Source organism: Emydura macquarii, unplaced genomic scaffold (genome assembly GCF_026122565.2).
Source record: "Emydura macquarii macquarii isolate MOO-44397 ecotype Brisbane River unplaced genomic scaffold, CSIRO-AGI_Emac_v2 contig_2676, whole genome shotgun sequence".
NCBI classification, from domain to species: domain Eukaryota; kingdom Metazoa; phylum Chordata; order Testudines; family Chelidae; genus Emydura; species Emydura macquarii.
The window spans coordinates 46957635-46973467 of record NW_027132813.1 but is presented as its reverse complement, the minus strand read 5'-3'; the positions used below and the strand labels follow the sequence as shown (position 1 = coordinate 46973467).

Sequence of the window (15833 nt, the reverse complement as noted above, 5' to 3'; positions counted from 1 at the left end):
TCCCAGAAGTCCCAAAATGTTTAGTGTTCTTGGGATGTATCGATAGCTCCCCTGCTGCAATCAGAGTTTGTTTGTGTATAAACTTTAAATGCAAACTGAATGCTACATTTCCAGTAAGAATAGTACCATAGAGACAAACTAAAGTAGGTACACCAGTCCGCATACCTTTAACAACCGAAAATCAGCTCAAAATCATCTTCCGCTCCCACCAGGCTATCTGCCATCTCCCAGCACTTACTTGGATATTCTCAGCCATTGCAATATGCCAAAGAGCAACACAGATAGTTGAGACTAGTTCTGCAGGCACTTCTTCTCATGCATGGAAACAGGCTGAATGCTTTCATGAGCATAGCTAATACAGAATCACAATATTAACAGAAAATCTCTGGGGAAATCTCAGGCAAGTGCCTCCGCTTGGTGCATCCACTTCATAGGCGTGCGCAGCACATTTCATTAGGGTGTGCACCCAGGGAATTTTCATTATATTTTCAAGGGTGTTAATTTCAGCCACCGCTGCAAAATCTGGCAGCTCCTTCAATTTCTGCGGCACCGTGTCTATTTCACATTTAAATTTCCTGCTGCCGAAAAATCACGCTGATCCTTTGATTTCTGCGGCGGATCCCTGTATTTTGATGTATGACGCCCATGCATTAGGGTGTGCCTGGGCACACCCGGCTCACCCCGTGCGCATGCTTATGATCCACTTCTTCAATGGATGAGACAAAAACATATCTGTAGCTGTGTTTGGCTCAGCAGCAGAAAAACTTCTAGTTTTTTTACCACTGAACACCAGATAGTCACATTTTCAGAAGGCAGACAAGGAAAAAATATTGCACACTATTAGAGGACTTGATTTTCAAGCAGCCACCGCTCCAGTGGTGAGTGCTTGGTACTTTCCATAATCATCCCTTAAATGTCTCAAATATCCTTTTCATAGACAATCCTCATCCACTATGATGTTGACCACTCTGACCCGGATCCAGCTTAAGATGTTGACCACTCTGACCCGGATCCAGCTTAACTTTAAGCAGGTGTGTTGTTCCATTGAAGTTAGTGGGACGATAGATGTGCTTAAGTGCTTTGTGGGTTAGGTGCTTGAGTGTTCAGCATCTAGCATACGGTTTACCACGAACACCATAATATTCCTAGTATCCCTCTGGTTAACAAAACTTTATTATTATTATGTAGGCACAATAATGCTCCACTAAAACAATTCAGGACCTTTCTCTTGGCATTATCAGGGAGTTCTGAGGGAGTGTCATGCAGAAGGTGTTTTCTTAAACAGAGAGCCTCCATGCTGGAATGCCAATGCAGAAATTAGCAGTTGAGAAATACACCATTAGGCTCTTGAGACGTGAGAAGGAGTCTACCGAGCAGTGATTGGGAAAAGTAGATCTTCTTGAGTGCTGAATTCCCATTTTGTTTCTCTTGACTGTTTCCCAATAATACTGAAAAATAATTGACCCTTCCTCACTACTGTCCCCTGAGCCTATGGAAGTTAAAAGCTTGTGAGCACATCACCCCCAATCCCATTTCTTTGACTGGTAAGTATACAGTCCATCTTTTAACCAAATTACATACATTGCCTGAAAGTTTCTGACATACCAGTCCCAGAGGAGAGGATGCAAATAAGTCACCTAAATACTGCTAATAGGTTTGTCTGTATACATAGGCACCTATTTGTTAGCGCCGGGTTCTGACCATTCCATCTCATCCCCTTAGCCTGCGAAGTGGCCGTCTTTTTATTCTGATTCAGCTCTGCTTTTGGATCGTTACCAAATGTTATTCCCAAAATATCTGCTGCCCCTGTAGGGCCTGACACTATTTTCAAGGCTCCTGGAAAAGGAAGTCCCCATCCTCAAGCCTGTATAATCTATATGTTAGTGTCGGCTCCAGCTGCAGCTAAATAGTGTGTGCATGTGTGCGTGCATGCATATGCACACACACACAAAAATTTTTATGTACTGCCCACTAACATTTTCACATGAGCATGAAGAAACATTTGATTGCCTTATCTAAATCTTTAGTCCCATTGTCCATGCATATAAGGTGTGCAATCTCCTGTTACCATATACTTCCCACAATAATGGGGTCCTAAAAGAAACAATCCAATGGTGGACTTGAGGACAACATTGTCTTTTTAACCCAGACGGTGCCTCTACTTCACCTTCCACGCATCCACCAAAGGAATACACAGTGTAGGAATTTACATGATATGTTGCCAATTAATATAAAGTATGTGGAATATTGTGCAACGAGACCAACCATAAAATAAATTAAGTTCACACCATCAAATACAATGCCCAAAAGAACCCTCCCATTCTCCCCTTTGCCCAAGTTCAAATACCTTCCACAGACCGCTTAGCGTCTCAGCAATAAGCAGTGGCTGAATACTGGAGATGGGTTTCAGGTACGCTCTTCAAATGTGATTCATTATTAATACACTGCCAAAGGCATTTCTGTTATCATTGGCATTTCTAATCTCTCCACTTAACTGGGAAATATTAAACTGGTCATGCATTACCAACAAATGTTCAATACAAATGATTTTTTTTTCCTCTGATCTCTCTTTCAGCTACTCCATTTAGAAAGTCATCTCACGTATTCTTGAAAATGAATGTGGTAAATCAAAGAGAATAGACTTCAGGGTCTATTCATTTGATGCTATTTGTTGTTATATTTGTAAATTTGCATTTCCACAGGGCTTACGGCACGTGCAAATATGTCAAATGCCCATTTAAACTTTCGTTTCATATTCTAATTGCACACTATAACAATGCAGGGTGTCTTTTATTGGGGAAAAAAGCTACTAGTTTATGCTATTCCTGTAATGTTTATGCTGTAATTGGCTGCAAACAGATCCGCTGCATCCCTAGATACACTGTACAGTTACTCCCCTTTTCGATATTGATATCTCCCATAAGTTTCCAAGGACCACATGGAGGTATTATGATTCCATTTGGAAAGCTGTGTCTTACCAGCGTCTGTCATACTGGTCTATTTATGGAGGGTCTATTTATAATAAGCTCTTCTAAGACAACTGTATATAAGAAAGCCTGTATACAGCTCAGTGTTGGTGCAGTTGTAAGACACAGATCAGGCTACCTGTGAGGGAATTTTAAAAAGAACAAGGAATATTAGTTTGCTATGGAAGAATTTTGACCTATTTTTTTTCTCACCCTGTCCCCAGCAACTTTAATCTGGAAGAATGGGAATAACAATCTTTATTAAAGCACTTGTAATTGCACCTGCCATTCAGATGCAAAGGCCTTTTTAATAGAAAGAACAAGTTAGTAGCTGTACATCTCTTGTACATTAATCCTGTCACCTACATGGCATAGTTAATTCTTCCCCAGAGACTGCCTGGGCTAATTAACATTATTATTATTAAACCAAATTCAGTGAGTCTTTTTTAGGTAAAATATGGAGTAGTGCAATTTTTTTTAATTTTGTCTCCCAAGTACTGGGGAATCCCTCACAGCAGGAGGCAGTGCAGATTTGTACTGTTTTTCAAACCCCATTGTGCTAATTAACAGCAGACAGTTGTGGTTTAACATGCATCCGGTGTCTCTCTCCAGTTTATTTTTGCTGATCTTGTCCTAATATTTTCATGCTCCTCTATTTAGTATGTCTAGTGCTTTTTTAAAGCACAATGAAAGTCCATGGAATCAAATTTCAGGCTATCCCACCTGAAGTGAAGAAAACAAGATAAAAATGAGGTATAAGTGAAGAAAAAGAAAAAGAAAGCTCTGCGGTACAAAGTAAATGGATGTTTCAGCTAAGTAAACAATTTGTGGAAGAATGAGAGTATGCCTGTAACCTTTTCTCTGCTGGTTTTCTATCCTTGCACTGTAGAGTTGTTTAATGTCAAGGGTCTGATTCTGATCTCCTTTACATCAGTGCAAGGTGGAAACAAGTCCACTGCAACCATTGGAGTTACAGCTGGGTAAAAGGTGAGAGTTCAAAGATGGGCTCATTGGTGCCTTTGTAGTCCTCCCTAAAATGACCAGACTAGCACTCTCTCTTACTGCCACAGCCGCATCTCATGGAGTAATGAAACACAGAATTTCCACGCTCTCTAAAGGATTTACCCTGCAACTGTGAATGTCCCATAACATATGAATAATGGCTTTGATTAAACCAGCCACTGGCCAGTCTGCTCCTGTCTTTGCCATGGTTATCCACCAGAAAGAAAGAGCTGTGCGTCGAGCACCATTACCAGATCTTTGACTCAGTGACATGGCAGACTAGTGAGAAGGGAAAGGGCCAATGCTTCACGCCATAGATACAAAGTGAAACCCAAATTCTCCCCGCCTTCACCTTTGGGCCCAGTTTCTCCTTGGTGACTAGCCCAGTGGCCAGTCCTGGACCTTGATTTCCTCTTGACCCATCCAGTTACAACTCTTAGAACCAAGTAATTGGTTGCACTGGCTAGCTCTGCTGGACTAATGTGAGCTCCTGTTATAAACCATCCAAAGGATTCTTAATTGCTTGCTGCTAACTCTAGAGGAACTGCCATTTAATGGATATCATTACATGAATATAAATAGAGCCTTTAAAGAATCCAGATGTGCTCTTCACAGCAGTTACTATTTTAAACTTTAAATTCTGACTTACAAGTTATTTAACTCTCAGACACAAATTACCTTTGTTCATAAAACGTTTAATCCATTAAGTAATGCTGTATAATGAGTTGATACGATATCATAAAACGAGAACCTTTGCCCCCTATACTGTAGCAAGAATCTAATATTGCTAGTTTAACTTTTTGTTCTCATTGTAACTACTCCATTTTCAGCATGAAGCAGCCAATATTTTATATTTTCTTAATGGCAATAATGTAATTTCACAAGTGCAGTCAACGTTTCATGGCAGCATTTGCAAATAGTTTAAAATCTAAAAGGAACACTAATTGCCAGCCATGCCATTTTCATCCAGTTTTTAGTCTTACCTTCTCTTCTGCCAAATGGTAGTGATATTCAAGGGTTCTAAGCATCCCATTTGGTGCATGGTGCACATTAGACAAAAAGGTCTTGGTTGCATCTAATACATTCCAAAGTGTGCCACACACACACACTGCTGTATTATAAACCAGGAGAGAACAGTGAGGGCATAACCTTTGTGCACAGACATGGCGGGCTCACTCACAGAGGGCAAACAAGTGGGCATGGTCTTTTAAAAAGGTGTGGCCAAATACCCTATACCTAGGATGATACCTTCTAAGACCGTCATATAAAAAGTCACAAGTTAAAGCTGCTAAGTGGCGTTTTTACTTGCAACTCAGCTGCTTCACATGTGGAACTGCAGCAGATGTCGGTGCCATTGAAAGCAAAGGGATTGCATGAGTATAACTGAGGGCAGAATTCGGCATAGTCTGCCAATTCCTTAAGGGTCTACTCAGGAGCCATTTAAACTCATGTGAGCTTTGCCCTGACTTCAGTAAAAAATAGGACTGGTATCTAGCCCACAAAGTTCCCTCAGTGCAAATGAGTGGTGAGTTTGAATGCGTGCCTTGAAAAGAGTGCACATTTTCTGCATATTATGAGTAATACTTTAACTAGAATCCCCCCAGTTAAGAGAGAATGGTAGGAACATTCCTTCTGGTTGGAAAAGACACTATATCAGCAAAATGTCTAGTAGCAATGAACAACCTAATTCAGCAGTAGCCCATGGAACATCCAGGAGCAGAAGGAGCCATGTGATACTGCTGCTTGGGAAAGGGGCGGGGTGGAGGGCGAGAATCATTCTAAAACTTGGCAACCTCCGTTTTGAAGCTGCTAAATATATTTTGCCTGTGGCTGTGGGTATTAGCTTCAGCGCTGACGGGGTTAAAGGAAGAAGGTATGAAAGGATACAATTCAACATCACCCAAGGTAGGAGACAGTGAACTGTAAATGAATAACTTACACACAACCTGCGTCAAAATGTTGTTTGTGATGGAATTACTAGCAAAAAAGACAGATTTGTTTCTAGAGGAGCACAACCTGTTCTTTTGCGTTTGGAGATAGCATAACCACAACTTTCCAATGAATCTTGCGTTTGTGCAGCTGTCAAGCTCCTCAGGTTTTACCAGGAGATCTTGGATGTTCCTTCAACTGCAGGTGCAATAAACCTTAGATAGATTGAACTCCGTTTTTTAATCATTCTTGCTCAATTGAGAACAGTTCATTTCCCCAAGATTTGACTGACGTTCAGGTAAGTAAAAGCCTCCGTGGCTTCCTTCAGAGCTCTTGTTTGCTTAGGTAACTGCCTCTCTCAACTTCTCCAGCAGACATAGTCAGTTCCTTTGTCCAGAGCTTCCAAAGTATAACAGCTCCATTGACAGCAAATACCAAAAGTTTATGGCAACTGTGAACCTCTTCTGCTAAAGACCTACTAGTTTCATCCACAAAGCTTGTCACCACTTTTCTTTGGAACTAATGGGCTTGAGGAGCTGCAATGGCCATCTAAATCCTTAGTCTATCAGTAAACAGCCAGCTGTGTTTACAAGTTCCACCACTACACCTTTTGGGCTTGCAAACTTGGGCTTCTGCAGCTGAGCTTGTAAATATCCTGTAAGCAAAGAGCCACGTATGAATAATTGAAAGCAAATAATTTATTCAGCAAACTTAGCCTCTTTTCATGTTTGTGAATCGAACATGAGCAGTTAGACGGAATCAAATGTATGTACCTTAAATTGGAGGGATAATTTCTGAAAATTAGTTGAGGTTGTTAATTAAGTTTGTATTTAATATTCAAACTTCAAGCTGTCTTGACTTTGAACACACATAGCATTGATGGTATTGTTGTTATTCCCTGAGTGGATGAGTGTAGCTCTTAGAATTTGGTTCCCAATGTGAATACCTACAAGTTTAGAATTCACTTACTGAGAGCCTTCTATAATGTCCACTTTCAATTCACTATTTCTATTAACTTTCCTGCCGGTAAACTCTTCTCCTGGAACATTAATGAAAAGGGGAACAGATGCAGGCCAAGCCAGTTCACATTTTTATTCAAGCAAAGAATAAGGTGCTGCATTTCCATTAGCTGTAGATATGAGCATGTGAAAATGCAGTAGAGTGGAAACTGTTTTTCACCATTAACTATAAAATAATATGGAATAAAGATTTTGCAGGTTACATTCTGTTTCTGAAGTTACATCTTCTGTCGTCATTAGAGCGGCATGTACCACAACTGAGGGCAGAATTTGGAAGTGCACTTGGAACCAAAGCCCAGATTGACAAAGGGATTTAGGTGATGTGATGCTGATCATTGCAACGTCTAACTTCTAGATGCTTAGAGCGTTGCAAGAAGAACACTGTAATTCTCTCAAAGTCTAAGTTATTTACCTAGACTCCCTATACAATGAATGGGGAAAAACAGGTGTCTGCGTATGATTCATAAAAGTCTATACGCTAGGCAGGGAGCTGCCTAAGATAGCCAATGGGAGAAGTTGAGGAGAGGAGAATGTACTAAGGCCACTCAGCTGTGAGTCCTCTCCTGGTATTAAGTGTCTATGCTATATTTTGCGAAAAAAGCTAGGAGGAAGGGGAGAAGAATCTTCCTCATAACTCTTAGCTTAGTAGTTAGGATACTCATCTGGGGTGAGGGAAAAACACTGGTTCAAGGATGAGGGGAGGAGAAGGGATTTGAACAGGAATCTGCCAGTTTTTGGGTGAGTGCCCTAACCATGGGAATATGAGATATTCTGATGTGAGTGTCCCTTAGTCTCTCCTGTTTAAGCTGTTACACTTTGGATAATGAATCATTGGACCAGCAGGACTGAATCATGGGTCTCCCACATTCTGGGTGACTGCGCTAACCACTAGGTTATAGAGCAATTCTCGTCTTTGTGTACACATGCTCTCTCTGGCCCAGTGACATTTATCCAAAATACAACATCTTGCTCAGGACAGATTGATGGGTCTTAGACTTGGATTTAGAATTTCCTTTGCCTAGTTGCACATGAGGTGTCTTATTTTCCCCCGTGAGCAAGACGTTTGACTCCATTGTAAGTTGTCTCTGTGAAAACATAATCCTTTTTGATCATCCTGCAATAGGTGATCTCTGTTCTCAACACCTTCTCTTATGTTCAGGTAGGATCCAGTCCAAGATGTACCATTTGCTTCCTCCACAAGATAACCTGAGGTCATGGCTAAACTACTGTAGCCATCTGTCTAATTATTGAGTCCCCAATCTGTTGACTTATGCAGCTCAACAACTTACTTTCACAATGTCTCCAAAGAATTCCCAAAATTCTTCTTAAACAATCCTGGTGGAGTGAATTCAGTTTCATGTTGTGTACTTCCAATGAGTGCCACATTTCTGAGGCATACAGTAGTTTAAGATGGTCGTACCAGGAGCTGTTCTCCCACCAACCCAGATGATTCTGTCCAATCGTACATAGTAGATTTCAAGAAATGGAAAAAATAAATTACTTCCTTGCTGCTTTGCTTTATCCAATATTCTTTCCCCTCAGATCCTTATTGCTGGCTTTTTCACATAAACAATAGTAATACTGAATGTAAATTTTACAGCTGGCAGAGAAGGAACTGTTCCTTGGCCTGCATCAAAATAAATAAGTAAACACAGTTTTACACTCTTCAATAAAATTCCAAAACTTTTGATCTCAGTGGTGATGTATGGGAATGAATGGATTAACTCAGGAGACCTTAACAAACACATCCTTAACTGTCTTATTCTACACTGAGGCATCCTTATTGCAGGAGTCCTCAAAAATGCATCCTTAACTGAAACCTCTTGTGACAAACTGAGATGTCCTTAACTAAAGTGGCTTGCAAATCCTAAACATTCTGGGTTGCTCTAAAAGGAAGCTGTTCTAAGTTAATAGGAAATGTTATAGTGCCCAAGAGAACATAAATGTACATAAACTTTACAAATACCACACTGTCTTCCATCCATAAGGTCTCTAAAGAAAGTCAAGTTTGAAGCTTCCACCTTCAGCCACTACTGAATTCTGGGCATGTGAACATTTGTGTTTGGAACATGAGGGAACAAGTCTTGGGCCAGCTGAAAATTTTCTGTCAAAACTGTTATTTAAATGGAAAACAGGATTTTGTGAAAAATGTTTGCTTTTCACAGAAAACTTTGGTGGTTGTTGTTTTTTTTTTAATCTGTGTTTTTTGTTTTTGTTTTTAAATAAAAAAAGCCCTAATATATTTTGGCATTTTGACAAATTTTTTGGTATTCAAATTTCAGCCAAAAAATCTAAATTTTCCACAGGGCAAAAATATTTTCAACCCTCACTAAATATGAGATTGCCGCCCCCCCTCCCCCCCCAGTACTTTCCTAGCACAAATGTAAACAAATCTTGCTCATTTTCTCAAATATATATATCTGTAATTTGCCAGTTAGGCTGAAACCAAGCACAGACATTTTCATCCTCCGCAATGTTTTTTTGTAAGCAATTGAGAAAGAGGGAGTTACAAAGATAACAGGAATGCAACCTTCAGATGAGAATTCTCTATGCACAAATGCTATGTTAAAGCCACAGACAATTAATAAAAAGATTTAAACAGATGCTTATGATTATTAAGCACTACAATATGTTCTGTTTTTTTTAACCTGATGAAAACTACCATGTGCGTGTCTGTTATACAAACAATACTGTAATGGTGACGAATGTTGCTGCTTTTTTAATAGTGTGAATGGCATCACATAGGCCTGATCTGAAGCCCATGAGAGTCTTTCCATTGACTTCAGTGGGCTTTAGATCAGGCCCCTTGAGGACACAGTACAGGTATATGCAAGTCGAGAATCCTTTCATTAAAAACTAAATCTGCTTGTGATATTTGTGTTCCTCTTAGCAGTCACTACTGTAACAATACTTATATATTTACATTTGTTATCTTTTCTGTATTGGACAACTGATCCTTGGTGCTGTGCAATGTTCGGAGTTTTTTTTTTAAGATAGCATATGCAAGAAATGCTATATTAAACTGAGTTATGTATCTACTGTATGATGGCAATTGCATGCATAGCTTTCTTTTCATCTGAAACTCCCAGGAAGTCAGTTATTACAAACATGTTTTTGTTGGAGGTTGAACATTATGAGAGGACTTACAACCTTACATATATACTGAAGAGTCTTCATTCCTTTTGCACACCAAATTCTTATTGGCTTTGATGGGAATCATGCAGAAGTGGCTGAAAATAAATAAATTGATCTCATGAACCTTAAAAATTTAAGAACCCATTTTACCCATAGTGTTCATAGTATTTCAGTAATGCCAGGCACATTGAAATCTTAGTTTTTACATATGAAAGTAATTTCCTTAAGTATGTAAAGATGAACATTTTTCTTTACAGTGGACATATGGCAAATCCAGTTAATATGAACATTATTAGACAGTCTTGTCTCTGGAAAGCACTTAGCTGCAAGTTGAAGCTTCCAGTGTTTAGTAGATGACCTTTTGATAGGCCTCTTCCTCTTCCTCTCTGTACTTTATTGCTTAAATAAATAATATTAATTAAAATGACCAAGTGTATACATAATAGAAGACTGAGAATCTGTGATCTGAGAAGAAATGTGTGATTGACAAAGGCCAGGAAGTGTTGCTTGCATGCAATAAATCCAGGATGAAATTTAATGTGACTATAGCAAGTGAAAAGTGTTGATGTAGCTATCAGAATCTGGTAGACTAGAATGATTCCTTCAGTGTCTTAATGCACTTGGAATAAGGAAGAGAATAATGTGAACCTCAAAATGAATAATACAATAAAAGAGAGTAGTTGTTGAGGAGTTAGATATCTGGCTTGAGGTTGCCTTTTTGTAGGTTGTATGCAAAACCACATGTTTGTGAGAAGCATTATTAGATAACTCTCCAAGTCAATCAGTGATGCATAATGTGTGTGATGGCAGAATTGCGTAGAATTCTAATTTCACTTGATAAGTTTATCTTTAAATGTATTACTGTGTGGCAATTTGTGAGAGTTTATTAACTAATATTTTTAAGTTATGTTTCATCTGAGCTGCAAATACCATTCTAAATCACGTAATTACTAGACAGGTCTGTAATTTTACATTTGGGGGAAATGCTTTTGGCAAAGGGATACATTTTTGGACAGAATTAATTGTTGCAAGATTTTACTGTATCTGGAGGCCCATTTGGCTTGTGTTTGTTCCCCTTTCGTTTTTACTTTCCAAGAATATTGTCGAGAAAGTTAATTGAAAATGGTCAATCTTAAGTGGCTATTACAGAATATTCTCAGGAAGTGAGGTCTGAACAAGTAAATGCAAATGGAACTGTAGATTACTGTAAAGGGTGATGGGAGGCTTCTGTGGAATTCTTGGTGATGGAAATTAAGGGACTGATGGGGTCTTGGTGCATTATTATTAACTGGGATTATGGTAACAGCTAGATTCTTAACAGATTCTTGACAGAAACCAGAGCCCCACTGTGCACACAGTTCCTGCCCCAAAGCTCTCACAGTCTAAATAGACAAGATGGGGAAATGGTAGCACACTTTTACGGGTAAGAAGCTGAGTCAGAGAGCTCTTAAGTGACTTTTCCACACCGTAAATTTGTGACACAGTCAAGAATTTAACCCCAATCTGCTGAGTGCTTTAACCACAAAACTATTTTTTTCTTTAAAAGATGGTCTAACTAGCAATTAAAGAAGTTTTTCGGTGATAATTCTTGTGCATTATACCTGCCACTAAACTCAATGGCAAAGATCCATCTGTGTTCTCCAGTCAGAATATTAAAGAATTTAATAAAACACAAGGAAATATATTCACCAGGAAAGAAATGCATCAATGGCAAGGGTGAAACATGATCTCTGGGGGTGCATCCAAAGTAGGAGAAAAAGTGGTTTTTTTTTACCACATGTTAGCTAACCCAGGGTAAAATCCTAGAGTAGGCAAAACAGCTGTTGTTTTAACCCTTGCTAGAAGGTTGTCCCACTAGGTGTTAACATACCTTATCCCTAGCACAAAACTTGAGTAACTGGGCTGCATGTTGAGGAATTCCTTATAAAACAAAAGGAAAAGACCCTTCTGTACCCCCCTCATTCCCAAAACCCACACTGTCTGCTCCTGTGGGCCTGAGGCTGTAGGAGCCTCTATAACCCCTGTGCACCTCTCCAACTATGGGGGGAGGGGGGGATGTAACGCATGTATCTGTGCCACCATGTTCTGCTGGCCTCATCTAATCCATGTCCCCACACCTAGTCCCAATGTCCTCTGCATCAAGACAGACAGGGAACCTCTGCAAAGCTGTGCGCCACAGTGCACAGAGATACATATCTTCTGTGAGTCACCAACTCCTGCATAGGAGAACCATGCCCCAGTCTGTTGAATCTACCTCCTTCTAGGGACGAGTCCATATCTGTGTCCCCCTCTAGTGGTTGGTCCACTGAAGTGACTTTGCTGCTGAGTTCTGCTATAGGGTGTGGTCTTGCAGCTCAGAGCTCAGTCCATACGTGCTGGAACTAGAGGTTTTGGGGGTGCTGTCACACCTCCTGGCTTGAAGTGGTTTCCATCATATATTGGTGTTACAGTTTGGTTCAATGTCTCTCAGCACCCTCACTATAAAAATGGTTCCAGCACCCTTGCTGAAGTCCCTGGGTTTAGATCCCACTAGCAGCTCAAGCAGCGTTTGTTGCATGTGGAAAGAGCAGGGGCAGAATTCCCTTATGGTCCCTATTGCTGAATGTACGTCCTTCTACTAAATAGTATTAATTTAGAGGCAAGTTTACAATTGCTCTGAGTGGAAGGCAGGGGATGTGCTGGCTTGCATGACCTAGTTCTCTTACTTCTGTTATTTCTGTCTTCTCTGCATTTACATATTAAGTATGGAATTTAGTTATCAGCTCTTACAGAACATGTCTTTGTCATAGTGGGAAATTTCAAATATCGTTACAATGCTGATTACTGTCACTTGTTACCTTGAAGCCCATTGGAAGTCTTATTTGAGTCAGTTAAGAACTCAGTAGGCACACCTGGAAGATGAGGCAAATTTAACGCTGCCCTGATTAATTGATTTCGGCTCTTGGTGCATGCAAGATGTTCTTGGCCTCATTTTAATGGCTTTCAAGGTGTCAGTGAGCATAAGACTGAATGTAAAGTCATTTGTCACAGCATTTTGTCTAAAATGAGAAGTGTCATTGCCAGCAGCCAATATTGCCTGAATTACCCAATTTTAATTTTATTTCTGCCAGTGGCTATGAATAGTGATCTTGCTGAATCTCTCCGTTCAATAGGTCATTTCCTAGGACATATGTAGTCAAGTCAGTAGTACTGGGTTGTACAAAAATGTGTTACAACTGATCTTAGCTCTTTCTGCTAAATTACTTTTCTAAACATCCCATTTCCTGGGTTAGAAACATTTCAGCTTTCCCGAGGACACTTTAGAGAGAAGGGTGCAAGCCATCAAAAGGCTTCTATCTTCTACTGGATTTTCCCTGGAGTTGATGTTTGTCATCATGGTTGTCATGATGTAGCCTCTGGTCAACTGTCAGATTCAACATCCCCTTCCTTTGATCGTTGAGCCTCCAATGTGGAAGGTGTTTGAATGTTTTTAAAGAAAATGTATTGTAAGTGATGTACTTTGACATAATTTTAGATTACTGTAAGGGGTAACAGGAGGCTTCCGTGGAATTCTTGGTGATGGAAATTAAGGGACTGGTGGGGTCTTGATATTAATGCATTATCATTATTATTAATTGGGATTATGGTAGCAGCTAGATTCTTGACAGAAACCAGAGCCCCATTTTGCTCAGTGTTCATATGTACAAACATATGTTAGACACAGTTCCTGCCCCAAAGTTCTCACAGTCTAAATAGACAAGATGGGGAAATGGTAGCACGCTTTTACAGGTGAGAAGCTGAGTCAGAGAGCTCTTAAGTGACTTTCCCACACCGTAAATTTGTGACACAGCCAAGAATTTAACCCCAATCTGCTGAGTACTTTAACCACAAAACTATTTTTTTCTCTAAAAGATGGTCTAACTAGCAATTAAAGAAGTTTTTCGGTGATAATTCTTGTGCATTATACCTGAAATATTCAAAACTTCTCAATTTTAGAGCCCAATCCAGCTGCCACTAAGCTCAACGGCAAAGATCCATCTGTGTTCTCCAATCAGAATATTAAATAATTTAATAAAACACAAGGATATACATTCACCAGGAAAGAAATGCATCAATGGCAAGGGTGAAACATGATCTCTGGGGATGCATCCAAACTAGGAGAAAAGGTGGTGGGTTTTTTTAACCACGCTAGCTAACCCTGGGTAAAATCCTACAGTGGGCAAAACAGCTGTTGTTTTAACACTTGTTAGAAGGTTGTCCCTCTAGATGTTAACATGTGTTAGTGTGTCACAGTAAAAACTAAAATGCATTGTCTATCCTGGGATTTTACCACACGTTGTTACCGTGTGTTAGCTAATACATGGGGGTGAAATATTTCCACTGTTCCCCCCACTCTCCCGCCCTCCACAGGAGTTATTGGTTGGCAACTCTATGATATGGAATTCCAAAATCAAGTTGCATTGTTCCTTAGTAGGCTATAGTAGTTCTTAACATGAGGCCTAAAATGATAGAAATCTGTCTATCAAACAAATGTACTGAAAGAATGAAAACTAATTGATTCAAACATGGAGCAAGGAAAGCATAACCCATGGGTATTAATTTTATGGGGAAATTTTTTTCCTATGATTAATTCCTAGCAGATAAAAAAATCTGTTAGCAGACAAAAAACAGCTTCTATATCTCTGTTTGCATAAAGGACCTCTTGACATGGCTTGTGACTCGACCATTTGAAGTGGTTTGTCAAACAAAAGAAATGGATCCAGAATAGCAGGTCAAAATAATTAGTAATAGACTCTCCCTACTTCTCTAACTAATAAAGTAGCCAGTAATTCCTTGAGACAGTTCACAGGTAGAGTTGGCTGGAAAACAGAAAAAACAACGAGAGTCCTGTAGCACTTTAAAGACTAACAAATTTAATTTCTGCAGGCATAAACTTTCGTGGGCTGTAACCCACTTTGTCAGATTATGCCTGCAGAAATTAAATTTGTTAGTCTTTAAAGTGCTACAGGACTCCCGTTGTTTTTGCTGTATACAGACTAACACGGCTACCCCTCTGGAACTGGAAAACAGAAATTCCTTCCTGTGTAAAAACTTCACGTTTCTCAGATTTATTTTTTTTCATCTCAAATCAGGATGAAAAGTCAACAAATGCAATTTTTTTTGTGGGAAGACATTTCCAGAAAACTGCCAAGTGCTCATCTGGAAGGTTCTTGTCACTTTCACTTTGAGTCCCAGCTCTCAACTTCCATTTCTAAGGTTTGTCCAAAGTTTTAAAATAAAAACTCTGCCTATCTGGGGTTCAGGCTGCATTCATTACTTCCTTAAAGCTATCCCCCTTCCTCCTGAACGCTGTTCTTCATTCTCTTTCTAGAATCTAGTCACTGGGCCTGATAGATGACAGAACCCAGCTTCATGTGCTCCAAACTGCCAAATCCTTCCCCTTTGTACACCCTTGACAGGGAAAGGGAGTGCTGCCTATGTCGGACGAGGTGGAGCCAATACATCCCAATACTTCCATGATTCTCATGCTGGGTGGCATATGGCATTACAAATCCCCAATTCCTACATGCTACTCCTTTTCTAGGTTATTTTCTTCAGACATAAAACCATTTGTAGCTAATCTTAGTTCTGTACATAATTATTGTATTTTCAACCATCAAGGCAACTCTTTCTACTTTCCCAGGAGTTCATGTTCTTAATTGCAGCCTCAGATCGACTCTTAAATTTAACATTGCTTTCCTGTGATCTTGATACCTACTTGAAACATGTAGTAATTGGGATTGCATCCTCTGCACCCTAAACA

General features: G+C 39.7%; 1 protein-coding gene across 6 annotated transcripts in view; it reads left to right on the top strand.

Annotated features, from left to right (window-relative positions):
* PLCB1 (phospholipase C beta 1) overlaps positions 1-15833 on the top strand; it is a 642689-nt gene that overhangs the window by 62553 nt on the left and 564303 nt on the right. Inside the window, exon 1 of one of the 6 annotated variants that reach the window (XM_067565317.1) lies at positions 5852-6195. The exons of the other annotated variants lie outside the window; for them this stretch is intronic. The gene's annotated coding sequence lies outside the window, so the exon portion shown is untranslated. Of the gene's footprint in view, positions 1-5851; positions 6196-15833 lie in introns of those variants that run through there. 6 annotated transcript variants of the gene reach the window in all.